Raw genomic sequence first — 15,204 nt, 5'->3', positions numbered from 1 at the left:
GCACAGAAGACACTCTATCATGGCCAGTATTGCCAGAACTATATACACCATATCCATATAAGTATATCCCTGCTGAACGCCCGCCATCTAGGTCCTGGCATTAGAAGGAATTCAGGGCCACCACCATATGCAGCAGCCACAACATGGTCCAACAGGATCTGTCCGATGAACTGCCTGGCGATAAGAGGGCCATGGACAACGACAAGATTCGTATGGCTGTCAACACTGAGGCCTCCCCACAACATCGTAGAGCCTTGGAAATCTGTCGATATCCCGGATAACGTTAGGCAGGTACCGCTCCCTACGGGTATCCGCACGAGAACACGGCCATTAGCTTGTCTCAGAGAATATTTGGACTCGTCTTTCAATAACACGGGGTACTCGAACAGGACGTCTGCGTCGTTAGGTTCTTTGTCGTAGCCTGCTCATTACATTCTGAGATGATTAGATATCGGTCTTCACGTGGATTTGTAATGCGTCAGCGACCTTGTCCAGTTCGCCTTAGGCAGCGTGTCCACAACATATGGATGACACATGGAGAGGCGTTGGCATGTGCAGCATCACGGCCGAAAGTCCACCCTTCCTCGGTCAAACACCGTCCTTCCATCTATCACTGCAGTAAGGTATCGCATTGTCATGCGCTTGGTTGAATACAACGTCCACAAATCACAATTTTCGTGTTTGTGCCTTACTGTAAGGCACTGGGACTCCGGTACTCACTTTCTTCTGAAGAGTCCCGTGACACCGTAACGTATAACACAGGTAATAGACTGCGGATAATAGACTGCGGATAATTGAAATTGTTGCCTATAATGAAAGCGAAGATCTCAAGCCATTCGATAAGACCACAGGTACCGCCTGTATCCAAATAGATTTAAAGTACAGTACTCTGATACACGTGTTCCCGTAATTCTTTTGACAGTGTATTTTTAAATGTTTATATCTTCCTCTAGTATAACATGCCTTAAAGCTTCTAAGGGATTGAGCACTGTCAAAAGTAAAAACACAGCACCAGACACGCATTTGTCAAACTCTTCTTAGATCATCTCATTTTGGCGTTATAAACTAAAGGTAGCCGCTTTCAGCTACCAATGATAGTATTTTTCTGCAACACATATGTCAGTTCAAAAATGGCTCTGAGCACTATGGGACTCAACTGCTGAGGTCATTAGTCCCCTAGAACTTAGAACTAGTTAAACCTAACTAACCTAAGGACATCACACACATCCATGCCCGAGGCAGGATTCGAACCTGCGACCGTAGCGGTCACGCGGTTCCAGACTGAAGCGCCTTTAACCGCACGGCCACACCGGCCGGCCACATATGTCAGTATACCGCTCCCAATGATGCTACTGTCTGTCATAAAATCTACAATTGTATGTCAATTGCTAGTAAATTCTAAGAATCAATAGTACACATGTGTTGCAAAGTGTGCATCCATGTAGAATGGCCAACAAAACACATAAAGTACAACGCGCCTTAAGAAAGGAATGCTGCAGCGTGTTAAATGGGAGGACAGAAGTGCCTAAGGGCATTTTCTGACTTAGTTCAGTGATGTCCTCCTTGGGAAGTAGCCATCAACTTAATCGGATTAGTGGCGTTAGGTTTTGTGTATTCTATTGGCCACCGTATACTGAGCCGTGCCGAGAGTCGATAGGTCGCTTCATAGGTCACTTCACGCTCTCCACAGTATTCATCTTTGGCCAGAAGACGTGACTGGCGGCCTGACCGGCCGCACCGGTAGTAGCCTCGCTCTCTTGAAGTTCATTTGTGGGACGGGGAGGTCGGTCGAGAAGCAGTGCTGGGAGTGGGATCGCAGTTTCACTCGGTGTTGGCTCGAGTGGCCTCATATTCTGGATCAGTGGTTAGTCGCCGCAATCCTTCCCGCTGCAAGTGAGGCGTGTTGTCCATGACGACAGGCACCGACTGTAAGCAGTAAACCGCCTGCCGTTTACAGTCGCAGCAGCGTTCTCGTGGACAGCGGCTGCTACTGGAAGCAGGCGGCTCCCGCACCGACATCAACATGTGTTTTCTAGCAACTTGCCCTATACCATTACTGGTGAGCACGTATTACAACTTTCTCTTTGACTAATGTCATTGTGCCGCACGTTGTCATCTTGGAGCAAGGAAGTGCCGTGTGCCCAATTCTTGCACTCTCTGCAGTTGTTTTAATCGAAGGTGCTGTGTATTCTGCTCGTCGTGTCGCTGGCTGGTGTTGATCTGATTGCCTGGGGCCGTACACGCATGTTTTAGATAATTAAATTGTATACGGCAACTCTGCCTCCCTTAGCCTTGCTGGTTTTGTAAATGAACAAAGAGTGTGGAAACTGTGCATTTGGGATCGTGTCGGACCTCTTTTTTCCCCGGTATCGTGCTGCAGCTCGCCGTGGTATGGACTCAACAAATAGTTAGAAGTCTCCTGCAGAAACACGGAGTCATACTGCCTCTATATTTTGAGTCATCTGTCTACTGCCTGGTTTGCTACTAACCGCCACGATTTCCTCTCTTGTGTCATCCTCTTCATCTCAGAGCAGCACATTCAACATAAGTTCTCAATTATTTGCTGAATGTAGTTCAATCTCTGCCTTCCTCTACAGTATTTACCGTCTATAGCTCCCTTTAGCACAATCGAAGTTACTCCCTGACGGCTTAATAGCAGTCCTCTCATCCGCCCCTTGTTCTTGTCCGTGTTTTCCATGTATTCCTTTCCTCGCCAATTCTCCATAGAATCTTCTGATTCCTTACCTTATCAGGCCACGTAATTTTCAATATTCTTCTGCAGCACCGCATCTGAAATGCTTCGATTCTCTCCTTTTCTGGTTTTCCCGCAGTGCGTGTTTCACTATCACCCAACGCTGAACTCCAAACGTGCCTTCTCAGAAATGTCTTCGTAAAATTAAGGCCTAACTTTGACACTAATAGAATCCTCTCGCCCAGGAATGCCCTTTTTGGCATTGCTGGTCTGCTTTTCATGTCCTCCTTGCTCCGTCCGTCATGAATCATTTTCTGCCTAGGTAGCAGAATTTCTTAATTTCGTGATCATCACTCCTGATGTTACAGTTCTCGCTGTTCTCATTACTGCTATTTCTCATTACTTCCGTTTTTCTTCGATTTGCTCTCAATCCACATTCGGTAATCATTATACTGTTCACTCCATCCAGCAGATCCTGTAGGTCTTCTTCACTTTCACTGAGGATGAAATCTCATCAGCGAATATTATCAGTGATATCCTTTCACCTTGAACTTTAATTCCACTTTTGAACCTTACTTTTATTTCCCTCATTGGTCCTTAGATTTATAGATTCAACAGTAGTGATGAAAGATGAAATCGCAGTACTACACTCTTTCGAAAAAGAGCTCTTCGTTCTTGGTCTTTCATTTTCCCTCCTTGGCTCTTGTACGTGCTGTATACTACCCGTCTTTCCCTACAGCTTATCCATAATTTTCTCAGAATTTCGAGCATCTTTCAGTATTTGGCACTTTAAAACGCTTTTCCCAGATCAACAGATCCTGTGACGGTGTCTTGACATCTCTTCAGTCTTATTTAGATTATCTACCGCCGTCTCATAAATGCCTCTCTGACGCCCTTTCCTCTTCCTAAAGCCAAACAGATCCTTAACTTTTATTTGAGCTGCGTCGACTCCCTCTCCTTCTACAAACTGCACGTCTCGTTCGCACGAGTTCGCAGGCTCGGTATAGAGTGCGCTGTTCACCTAGAGGGCGTAGTGACGATGCCGCGATCAGGGAACCGAGACGTTGCAACGACGAGTGCTGAACTGAGACCTGTGTGGTAGGGCGGCGACTTCCTCTTCCTCTCTCTCTCTCTCTCTCTCTCTCTCTCTCTCTCTCTCTCTTTATGTCAAGGGCGTCACCGACTCCGAATTATTGCGAAGCGTACTGCCTTTGGGCATCGGAAAGATTGTGTGTACAACGGCTTTCTGGGATCAGGCCCGTTCTTAGTGTAAAACTCGCTCAGTTCTTCGTGAATTGATTAATTTTCCTTCTGGTAATCTAGTTGCGTATGGTAGCTGATTCGTGGCCGCGAAATTAAGCCCCCCCCCCCCCCCCCCTGTTGCTTGTTCGCCTAGTGTGAATTTTGGCTCCGAGAAACCCATTTCTTGAATGAGATTTTCACTCTGCAGCGGAGTGTGCGCTTATATCAAACTTCCTGGCAGATTAAAACTGTGTGCCCGACCGATACTCGAACTCGGGACCTTTGCCTTTCGCGGGCAAGTGCTTTACCATCTGAGCTACCGAAACACGACTCACGCTGCAGAGTGAAAAATCTCATTCCGGAAACATCCCCCAGGCTGTGGCTAAGCCATGTCTCCGCTATATCCTTTCTTTCAGGAGTGCTAGTTCTGCTAGGTTCGCAGAAGAGCTTCTGTAAAGTTTGGAAGGTAGGAGACGAGATACTGGCAGAAGTAAAGCTGTGAGTACCGGGCGTGAGTCGTGCTTCGGTAGCTCAAATGGTAGAGCACTTGCCCGCGAAAGGCAAAGGTCCCGAGTTCGAGTCTCGGTCGGGCACACAGTTTCAATCTGCCAGGAAGTTTCAACTCATTTCTTGTCTGAAAGCGTAGATCGAACTATCGCATATGAGCGTGATTGTTCCGGCCATTTAAGAGTCTCACGGCAGTGTCTCGTTGACATTACCTTTGTAAATCGGAAAGGAGCGAGATGAGTTGCAAATTTTTGCGGGCTTTGGTTCAAAAAATGGCTCTGAGCACTATGGGACTCAACTGCTGAGGTCATTAGTCCCCTAGAACTTAGAACTAGTTAAACCTAACTAACCTAAGGACATCACAAACATCCATGCCCGAGGCAGGATTCGAACCTGCGACCGTGGCGGTCTTGCGGTTCCAGACTGCAGCGCCTTTAACCGCACGGCCACTTCGGCCGGCTTGCGGGCTTTGGTTTCTTAGTCCATGCTCAGCAGTACTTCTGGAATTATTTTTCTATTCTACCATCTTGTTTTGTGATACCCACAGTGCATGTGTACTTTAATGCGTTCACTCAGCTTTAGCCATCTCGCTGAGCGCTGTAACAGCGGCAGTGTTAAGCATTCAGTGGTGGCCTTCACTTACAAGGAGACGGCACGACGTGGGGTCCGGGATTTTTCCGCAATTTTGTGTGGTGAAAGAGGACCCCTAACACCTCACGTGGTTAAAATATTAGGATGCACTACTCGGAAAATAACGAGAACAATTGATCCAAAGTTTCTTAGGTGCCTTATGAGTATAAAATGTTAGCCCATTGCCGAGCCACCGTCTGGCCTATATGGTTAGCGGTCGGACCCTTACGCCAGAGGTCTTGGGTTCGACTCCTCCTCCGGCACTTTTTTTTTCTTTTGTTGCTTGCAAAATTGCAGCGTATTTTTACAGGAGAATCGTGAAATTAATTCCCGGGAAGACTGTATAGAAATTCATTCTGCAATTGACCATCAGTTATCGTCACCAATATCCCGAGACATGATTCGATATGCCTGGTTTGGCTCAAAATGATCAGAAACTCAAACCATTTTCGAAATGTTAGTGGGGCATATTTTTGTACAGATTTATTGCAAACGCCCTGTGTTTGTAAAACATCCGCTTTTTATATGTTGCACAAGATGTCGCAAAAATTATTGCTTTGCTTGTTTTTACGATAATTACCACTGCGGTTCTTGTTTATAATTATTATATGTATAAAAATTGAATGTTTCCCAATCGAATTTGTTATTCCGATTAAAAACCCAATGATTCTCCTTATATACTTTACAATGAAAAATGGAAAACCCACCGCCATGAATTGTGTTGTTGGACAAAAAGAAAATAATTTTTATTCCATAATGTAGCTAATTTGTTAAAGGTAATGTAGGTTTGGGAAACTTTCTGAATAATTGGTGGAATAACAAAAGAAAATGAAATAGAAGAAAAAAAAGGTGACAGAGAAGGAATAGAGCCCGAGACCTCTGGCGTAGGAGTCCGAGCCCCAAACATCTAGGCCAGACGACGGCTGGGCAGTGGATTAACGTTTTATACTCATAATCCATCTAAAAAACTTTGGATCGACTTTTCCCGGGATTTTCCTGGTAGTGCGTCATAATATTTTAACCACGTGAGGTGTTAGGTGTTCTCTTTCACCACACAAAATTTCGGACAAATCCTCGACACCACGCTCGTGCCATCTCCTTGTTAGACGCAGCTTATCTGTGCCAGCGTCACGGACAGTGTGGTATGCCGCCTTATACGACGCTTGGAGCTCAGGACTTTTGCTGCTGTGCTTCTACACGCCATGCTGATCTGCACCACCTTCGCCGCGGAGGTCGCCGCTCTCTAACAAGGGGAAGGCCTCAGACACGGCCAACGGATTCGGCTCAAATTTGGCAGGTCGCTTGTGTACAACCTAAAACGAAGGAATCTAAGTTATTTTGGGTCAACACCCCCGCGTTTTTGAGAAAATCACCCCTAAAGGTTGTGAAGAGTAATCGACACAAAATTGGAGGGATCGATAGATAATTGTAAATAGAGCATTTCTCATCATCGGGTGTGGGGTCCGCAAACGCAAACTTTTCCAGAAATCGAGGAAATAAACTTATATAACTGCCGCTTCTGTACCCACATGGTAAACGCTATTCGGCGACAGCGCTGAAAGCGCATGGGCCAAGATAACTAGCTGCGACTCGAAGAACCCGGGTTCGAATCTCGAAAGATAGGACACAACAAACAATAACTAGTTACTACAGCATAAACAGACGAGCTAATTACAACAAACTACATACAGTACTCGTCATATGTTACTTACGGAAGGGCACTTTATTCATTCACAAACCGTATTTCATTCGGTGCATTAACGATGGAAAAATCTCTACATTTATCCGCGAGGTTCGCGGCAGCCTAATGACGGAAAACAACTCTTTCCGATTGACTTCTATAATGCTAGTGCTGGACACCTTCACTCTTCCAGGTTCACAACTATGATATGACGAGGCAACCGGGACAACTTAACTCTCCGCCCTTGCATTCTGTCCCGTGCCTCGCTGTAAACAAGTGTCGCGCGGTTGGCTATCTGCGAGCCCTCGTGAGGAATTCGCAGCACTCTTACTCGGAGTTGTTTTCATGTGACAAGGCTTAAAAGTTTAATACTTTACTAACTCACGGCGTTTGGGAAATTAGTTTGCCTACCTTATTATTATCGTTTCTTATTGATTTACTTACCTTATTAACCCTCCTGTCCCTATCAATTGAGATATGTAAAGATATAAACGAAAAGAATAACATCCGATAGGTTTCTTCGAGATTCGAACCCGGGTTCTCCCATTCCGAGCCAGTTACCTTAGCCATTGCGCTATCGTTGCTGCCGGCGAAACGCTTTTTGCATGTCGGTACAGAAGCGGCAGTTGTAAAAGTTTCTTACTCCCATTTCCGGAAACGTATGCGTTTTCGGACCCCATACCTGATGATGAAAAATGCTCTACTTACAATTATCTATTGATCCCGTCAATTTTGTGTTGATTGCTCGTCATAACCTTTAGGGGTGATTTTCTCAAAAACGAGGGGGTGTTGACCCAAAACATCTTAGATTCCTTCATTTTAGGTTGTACACAAGCCACCTGCCAAATTTGAGCCGAATCCGTTGGCCGTGTCTGAGGCCTTCCCCTTGTAAGTTATGTAATTGTAATCTATTAACTGTTTCATGTAACAGCTATTTCCTCATCCTAATGGTATAAGCGGTCAGAAGAGGTCACCGCTCGCTAACTTACGTAATTGTAATCTAATAACTCTTTCATGTAACTGCTGCTTTTCACATTCTAAGGGCGTAAGCGACCAGTTATTGTATGCCACTTTGGTACCCCTTGTTTTAACAGTGTAATATGTTTTTAAACATGGCCAAGTTTTTCTTAATTCGCATGGGAAGCTAGTCCAATTATATAAACTGCTCCTTCATTTGGTTTAGTGGTTTATTTAATGTGTCAGTAGCCCCCACCCCCCTTTCTTTTAATGTCGGAGCTTGTAACGGCACTGGCTTTGGGCACGTCGCGATTGGTCTGGACACAGTTGACTGTATTTCGTAGTTGCAGTGCCTAGATGTAAAGAGACTGCTTTTACTTACTCCTTATTTTGTCAGTCACCGCTGTGTTTGATTCTGCTTATTGTGTTTGGTGTTACCAGCTAAATCTTGCAAGAGGAAAAGCATATAAGCTGCATTGCCTGCCTTAAATCTTATGCCGAACACTCTGGCCGCGTGTTGTTAATTGTGGCTGGTCTTGAGCGGTGTAGAGTTCCCTTGTACTAAACAAAAAAAAAAAAAAAAAGAAAAGTCCGCAAAGCCAAATATTAAATTAATTTTCCACTCACAGCGCCGGAATTTGTTTCTTGCTGGAGGTACACAGGCGGCGTCTAGTCCTGAAATTTCGTATTTACTTCTTTTTAATTCTAAAATTCAGGCCCTTGCCCCTTAGTTTCATGGTTGTTTAAATGTTGGGTCAGTTCAGTGGAGAAAGTTTGTAACGTTCTTGTAAAAGGTACGGAAAATTATATTTGACTTAATTGCGCCCGTTACTTTCTCCCAAACTGCGTCATTGGTCAAAGCATATATAGTATGTGGTTTAAATGATAATAACATTAGGGTTTCCAGTTTCATGCGCTTGTCTATAAAGAGCTATAATTTGATGCAAGGTTGTGTTTCATTTTATAGCTATTCCTGGTATCCAAACTGTTGCTCCCTTTAAAAAAAGTAGTTAGTGATTTAACGGGTCATTTTTTTACCTCCAGTTTAATGTGTTTGTTGCTGAGCTCAAAAATTGTTTATCTTAGTATTTATAGTGTTTTTCTTTCAAGTGGTAACAAAGTTTGTCAAATAGTGAATGATGTGTACTTAAAACCTTCGCCCAGTCTTTCCACCTATCCGCTCTCCCTTTTGCACTCCTAATGTTACCGCCCTCGCTTTCAATTACATCAAAGGCTGTTTTAACTTTTCTATATGCTGAGTCAGTCCTTCTGAAAGTCATTTTTTTTTTCGAATCTTCACATTTTTCATGCAGCCATTTCGCTTTAGCTTCCCAACAATTCCATTTTATTCCACTCCTAAGTGACTTGTATTTCTGTATTCCTGAATTTCCCTATACATTTTTGTACTTCCTTCTTTCATCGATCAGCTGAAGTACTTCTTCTGTTACCCATGGTTTCTTCGCAGGTACATTCTTGTACCTATGTTTTCCTTTCCAACTTCTCTGATTGCACTTTTTAAAGGTGTATATTCCTCTTCAAGTAAACTGTCTACTGGGCTATTCCTTACCGCATCGTCTATATCCTTACAGAAGTCCAAGCGTATACCTTCATCCCTTAGTGCTTCCAGATCCCACTTATTTGCGCATTTTTTCTTACTGAGTAGTCTCTTGAATGTCTGCCTATGGTACTCTTCATCATTGCTCAATTCTGATCTGGGTCAGTCTGCTCCTGGATACGCCTTACAATCCAACATCTGATTTCGAAATCTCTACCTGACCATGATGTATAACTGAAATCTTGAGTACCTCCAGGCATTTTCCAAGTGTACCTCCTCCTCTTGTGATTCTTGAACAGAGTATTCGCTGTTGCTAGTTGAAATTTGTCATCCCTTACATCTATTCTTTCCCCTACATCTGCATTCCAGTCCCCCATGACTATCAGATTTTCATCTTCCTTTTCGTACCGAATTACCTGTTCAGTATCTTCATATACTTTCCCCATCTCTTCGTATTCAGCTTCCGACGTCGGCATGTACACCCAAATTGTCGTTGTCGGTGTTGTTTTGCTGTCGATTCTGATAAGAAGAACCTTATCACTGAAATGTTCACCGTACTTCACTCTCTCTGCCCTACCTTCCTATTCATAACGAATCCTGTTACGGTTAGACGATTTTCTGCTGTTGTTAATATTACCCTATACTAATTTGACCAGAAATCTTTGTCTGCTTTCCATTTCACTTCACTAAACCACACTATATCTAGACTGAGCCCTAGCATTTCCCTTTTCAGATTATCTGTCTTCCCTACACCTTCAAAATTCTCAAATTCCATGCCTCGACTCGTAGAACATTATCCTTACGTTCGTTACTGAATTTTTTCTCGTTGTCACCTCGCACTTGGCAGTCCTCTTCTCGGAGATCCGAATGAGGGACTAGTCCGGAATCCTTTAGCAGTAAAGAGATCATCATGAGACTTTCCTCAATTGCCTGCCACATGTCCTGTGGAAACACATTGTGTATATTTAATGCAGTGGTTTCCATTTTCTTCTGCATCCTCATGCCGTTGCTGATTCTTCCGCTTTTAGCGGCAGTTTCCAAACCGAAGAGTAAGAGTATGCCCTGAAACTCTGTCTACTCACGCCCTTTTTGACAAGGCCGTTGGCTGACAGAGGGTGACTTCCTATGCCATAGGTCTTCGGCTACCATTGCTGGTGATATTTATTCAAAATTAATTGATGGCGGCGTTCGAACCCGGGACCGAGTACGTTTTAATTATTCAGTAAAGATGCTACCTCTAGACCACAGGTCCATTTCCTCGACAGCCGTCCATAACAGCGAAAGTGATACCGTTGTAGGAACTTGTGCATGAACTGGCCTATCGATTATGTCCCGTAAATGTTAGATGGGATTCATGTCGGATGATCTGGGTGGCCAAATCATTTACTCGAATTGTCCATAATGTTATCCAAACCAATCGTGTCACGGTGACATGTTAACGTACAAGAAGTCCATGAATGACTGTAAATGGTCTCAAAGTAGCCGAACATAACTACTGCCGGTTAGTCTTCGGTTCAGTTGGACCAGAGGACCTAGTCCCTTCCACGTAAACACAGCCCACACCATTATGGAACCACCACCTACTTGTCCCGTGCCTTGTTGACAACTTGGACCCATCACTTTGTAGGGTCTGCGCCACACTCTAACCCTAGTATCACCTCTTACCAATTCAACTCAGGATTTATCTCACCAGGCCATGGTTTTCCAATCGTCTAGGGTCCAAACGATATGTCCACGAACCCAGGAGAGGCGCTGCAGGCGATGTTGTTCTGTTAGCAAAGGCCCGCAGGTGGTCATCTGTTACTTGTCTGTTAGCACCGACAACTCTACGCAAACGCCGCTGCTCCCGGTCGTTAAGTGAAGGCCGTCGACCACTGTGTTGTGCGTGGTGGAGCTAATGCACGAAATTTGATACTCCCGACACACTCTTGACACCGTGGATCTCGCAATATTACATTCTCTAATGCTTTCCGAAATGGGATGTTCCATGCGTCTAGCTCCAACTACCATTCCACGTTCAAAATCTGTTAATTACCATCGTACGACCACAATCACGTCGGGAACCCTTTCACATGAATCACTACCACCCTCAGTGTATGTGCATATCGCTATCTCACGACTTTTGTCACCTCATTGTATTGTCAAGGAACTTGTTCATTGTAATAAACTGTATTCCAAATTTATTCGTGTCACGAATGGTGTTGAGCCCCATTTGCCCAGTTCTTCCATCCCCGAGGCAACCAAACGGTAGGCCGCGTTTCACATACGGCTCCTCACGTTGCTACATAGGTATAGAACTGATTGACAAGTTTTATAATAATGGTATTGTCGCCGTCTCGTGACATGGGTTGCAGGAAAGTACCATCGTTGGTGGATGAAAGCGACTGCCATAAGTTTACAGCCGTATCCTGAGAGAATTTAGTTTACAACTGTGCTTTGAAAGTATAACACGCCAAAATAAGCTGATCTAAGAAGTTTTATGTGTGACAGTGCCTGACTGCTGCTGCGTTTTTACCTTTCACGTTACCTAATAGCATAGAACCTTTAAGGTATGTTCGAATCCTGCCTCGGGCATGGATGTGTATGATGTCCTTAGGTTAGTTAGGTTTAAGTAGTTCTAAGTTCTAGGCGACTGATGACCTCAGAAGTTAAGTCCCATAGTGCTCAGAGCCATTTGAACCATTTTGGAGGTATGAGCAACAGCAACAGACAAACATTTTATATAGTTGTAAATAGGCGTAGAAATGCGATTCATTGATTGGTTTCCTTGTTTTATATCTTGGCGGGAAGTCACCTGGTGGTGACTTTTTTTATATAATGTCCTTATACACTGATGTGACAAAAGGATAGTGGTATGAACATATACAGATGGCAGTAGTATCCCGTACACAAGATATAAAAGGGCAGTGCATTGGCGGAGCTGTCGTTTGTACTCAGATGATTCATGTGGAAAGGTATCCGACGTGCTTATGGCCGCATGACAGCAATTAACAGACTTTGTACGCGGAATGTTAGCTGGAGCTAGACGCTTGGGTCATTTCACTTCGGAAATCGTTAAGAGATTAAATATTCCGAGATCCATGGTGTCACGATTGTGCCGAGAATACCAAATTTCAGGCATTACCTCTCACCACGGACAACACAGTGGCCGACGGCCTTGCCTTAACGACCGAGAGGCGTTTAGTAGAGATGTCAGTGCTAACAGACAAGCAACACTGCTTGAAATAACCGCAGAAATCAATGTAACACGTACGACGAACGTATACTTCAGCACAGTGTGAGGAAATTCGGCGTTAATGGGCTGTGGCAGCAGACGACCGACGCGAGTTCCTTTGCTAAACGCATGCCATAGTCTGCAGCGCCTTCTCTGGACCCGCCACCTTATCGGTTGGGTCACAGACGATTGGAAAACTATGGCCTGGTAAGATAGACCCCGAATTGAGTTGGTAAGAGCTGATGGTAGGAGTCGAGTGTGGCACGGAGCCCTCGAAGCCATGGACGCGAGCTGTCAATAAGGCACTGCGCAAGCGGGCGGTGGCTCAATAATGATGTGGGCTATGTTTACATGGAATGGTCCTTCGGCTACTTGGAGGTCATTTGCAGCCATTCTTGGGCTTCATATTCCCAAAAATACTGTTTAATTTTTATGAATGCCATTGTGCCTTGCCACTGGGCCACAATTGTTCACGGCGGGTTTGAAGAACATTGTGAACAATTCTAGCGAATAATTTGGTTACCCAGATCACCCAAGGAATCCCATCGAACATTTATGGGACGTAATGGAGAGGTCAGTTCGTGCACAAAATCCTGCATCGGCAACACTTTCACAGTTATGGACGACTTTTGACGCAGCATGGCTCTGTAGTTCGGAGGAGATTTCCAACGAATTGTTGAGTCCATGCCACATCAAGTTGCTACACTACGCCAGGAAAAAGTTGGTCCGACACGATATTAGAAGGAATTCCATGACTTTTGTCGCCTCAGTGTATATTAGCTACTCCGGAACGTCATATTACTTTGACCGGCTGTTTGATAACTCATCGAGAAACATCGTACTTGAGAATATACTGAACTCTTTTCGCATAGCTGCCTGATGTACAAGCAGCCAGCAAGGACACATTCGCTCATCTGAATGTCACATCAAAAGCCACGATTAGTGCGACGATGCAGTCCCCGTCTATACGGCTTCTTCAGTCCTCGTAGCCTTGCCCTGTGGCGCCCAAATGCCACGACCGGGATCGTAGCTCATGCTGGTAGGTTCCAGGAACTCTTTTCTCTTCTGTGATTAATGTTGGAGGTCAACGACAGTCGGTTCGAGCCACTTTGTTTATCTGTTAGCTTTGGCCCTGAACAGAGGGTCTACATCTGCTAGGACGAGTTCCCAGAACATCAATGACCCCAATCGTAATCTAATTGTGGAGTTTGTATCCGATCATTATGATCGTCCCAACGTGAAGAGTGGTATTACAGGCGCCACAAGACACCCTGCTTCCTAAAGCGTTCGTTTAATTAGTCTCCTGTGCCACCCGATAGACAATAAAGTCATTATAACTTTTTCGTCAGCCACCATCGATTTTAGACTTTTCATAACCCTACTATCATCCCAAACAAAACGCGGACTCTATATTATTTGTAACTCTACTGTCGCCTCAAAACTTTGCAAGACTTATAATACTGGGTGTTTCAGAAAGACGTATCCCGTTTCAAAAAAAAATGGTTCCAATGGCTCTGAGCACTATGGGACTTAACATCTCAGGTCATCAGTCGCCTATAACTTAGAACTGCTTAAACCTAACTAACCTAAGGACATCACACACATCCATGCCCGAGGCAGGATTCGAACCTGCGACCGTAGCGGTCACGCGGTTCCAGACTGAAGCGCCTAGAACCGCACGGCCACACCGGCCGGCCCGCGTTTTGGGATGGACTGGGTCCTTAGCCGATTATATGCTGTTGGAGATCGTGACTCGTGACCTGCCTTTTGGGTGCTTTTGGATACGGACTTCAACTGGAGTGATAATGTGATGTCATTGTATTTAAATCATTCGATGGATACACATTTTCTGCCCTCTGTGTGCAAGTGTGATGAACCTGAAACAGATTACTGGTTGAATCTCAATCACGAAACTCTGTGCACAATTGTTCTTACAGTTCGCCGCTACCAAACTTGTGCTTTCTGGCTGTACTAATCCGTACTGGCGTCTGGCGATCGCGCAGTTCCAGACTGAAGCGCCTAGAACCGCTCGGCCACCAGGGGCCGGCTATCCCATTTCATAAGAGTCGCAGTAAAAAGTTCCCGCTGATGATCAATACGCACGTAGGTATACGCATTGTAGGTAAATCGAAGCGAGTGCAAGAGAATTGCTTGATGTCGTTTTGAAGACAACAGGGAGGACTGTGTCGATCCAGACTATACACAACCGTGTCCAAAAGATGAATATGTCCTCAAGGTGTTCATTACGAATAACAGTAAAAACTCCCCAGCACCGTGGTGCATGACAAAATCTGAAATATCTCATTTCTATGACGTATATATGCAAACTGAAGTGACGAATGAAAATTTGTAGCAAATCCGGGCCTCCTCCTGCTCACTAGTCAGATGCTCTAACCACTATGCCACACTGGCAAACTAGCTTTGAACAACTACACGGACTACGCTAGCACGCCTCCCTCATGAACCCAAATCTTCATTCACGCCTCAGCCCACTTGGTATTCCCCCTAAACTTGAATAGCATTGCAGAGGCTCTCCAACTGTGTTGGAATAACAACTCAGAATCAGACGAAATGGGGATCTGGAACCATGTAGCTTCGTATCACTGAAGCACCTGTAGGTTTCAAGAAAGATCCCTCGTTTTGTTCGTTGCTGGGGTTATAGTTCCTACACAGCTGCAGAGCCTCTGGAATGCTGTTCGAGTTTTGGGGGAATACCGAGTGGCCTG

The sequence above is a fragment of the Schistocerca americana genome, chromosome 5 (assembly GCF_021461395.2).
Source record: "Schistocerca americana isolate TAMUIC-IGC-003095 chromosome 5, iqSchAmer2.1, whole genome shotgun sequence".
In the NCBI taxonomy this organism is placed as follows: Eukaryota; Metazoa; Arthropoda; class Insecta; order Orthoptera; family Acrididae; genus Schistocerca; species Schistocerca americana.
The sequence above is the reverse complement of the archived record's forward strand: the minus strand, read 5'-3'. Positions refer to the sequence as shown.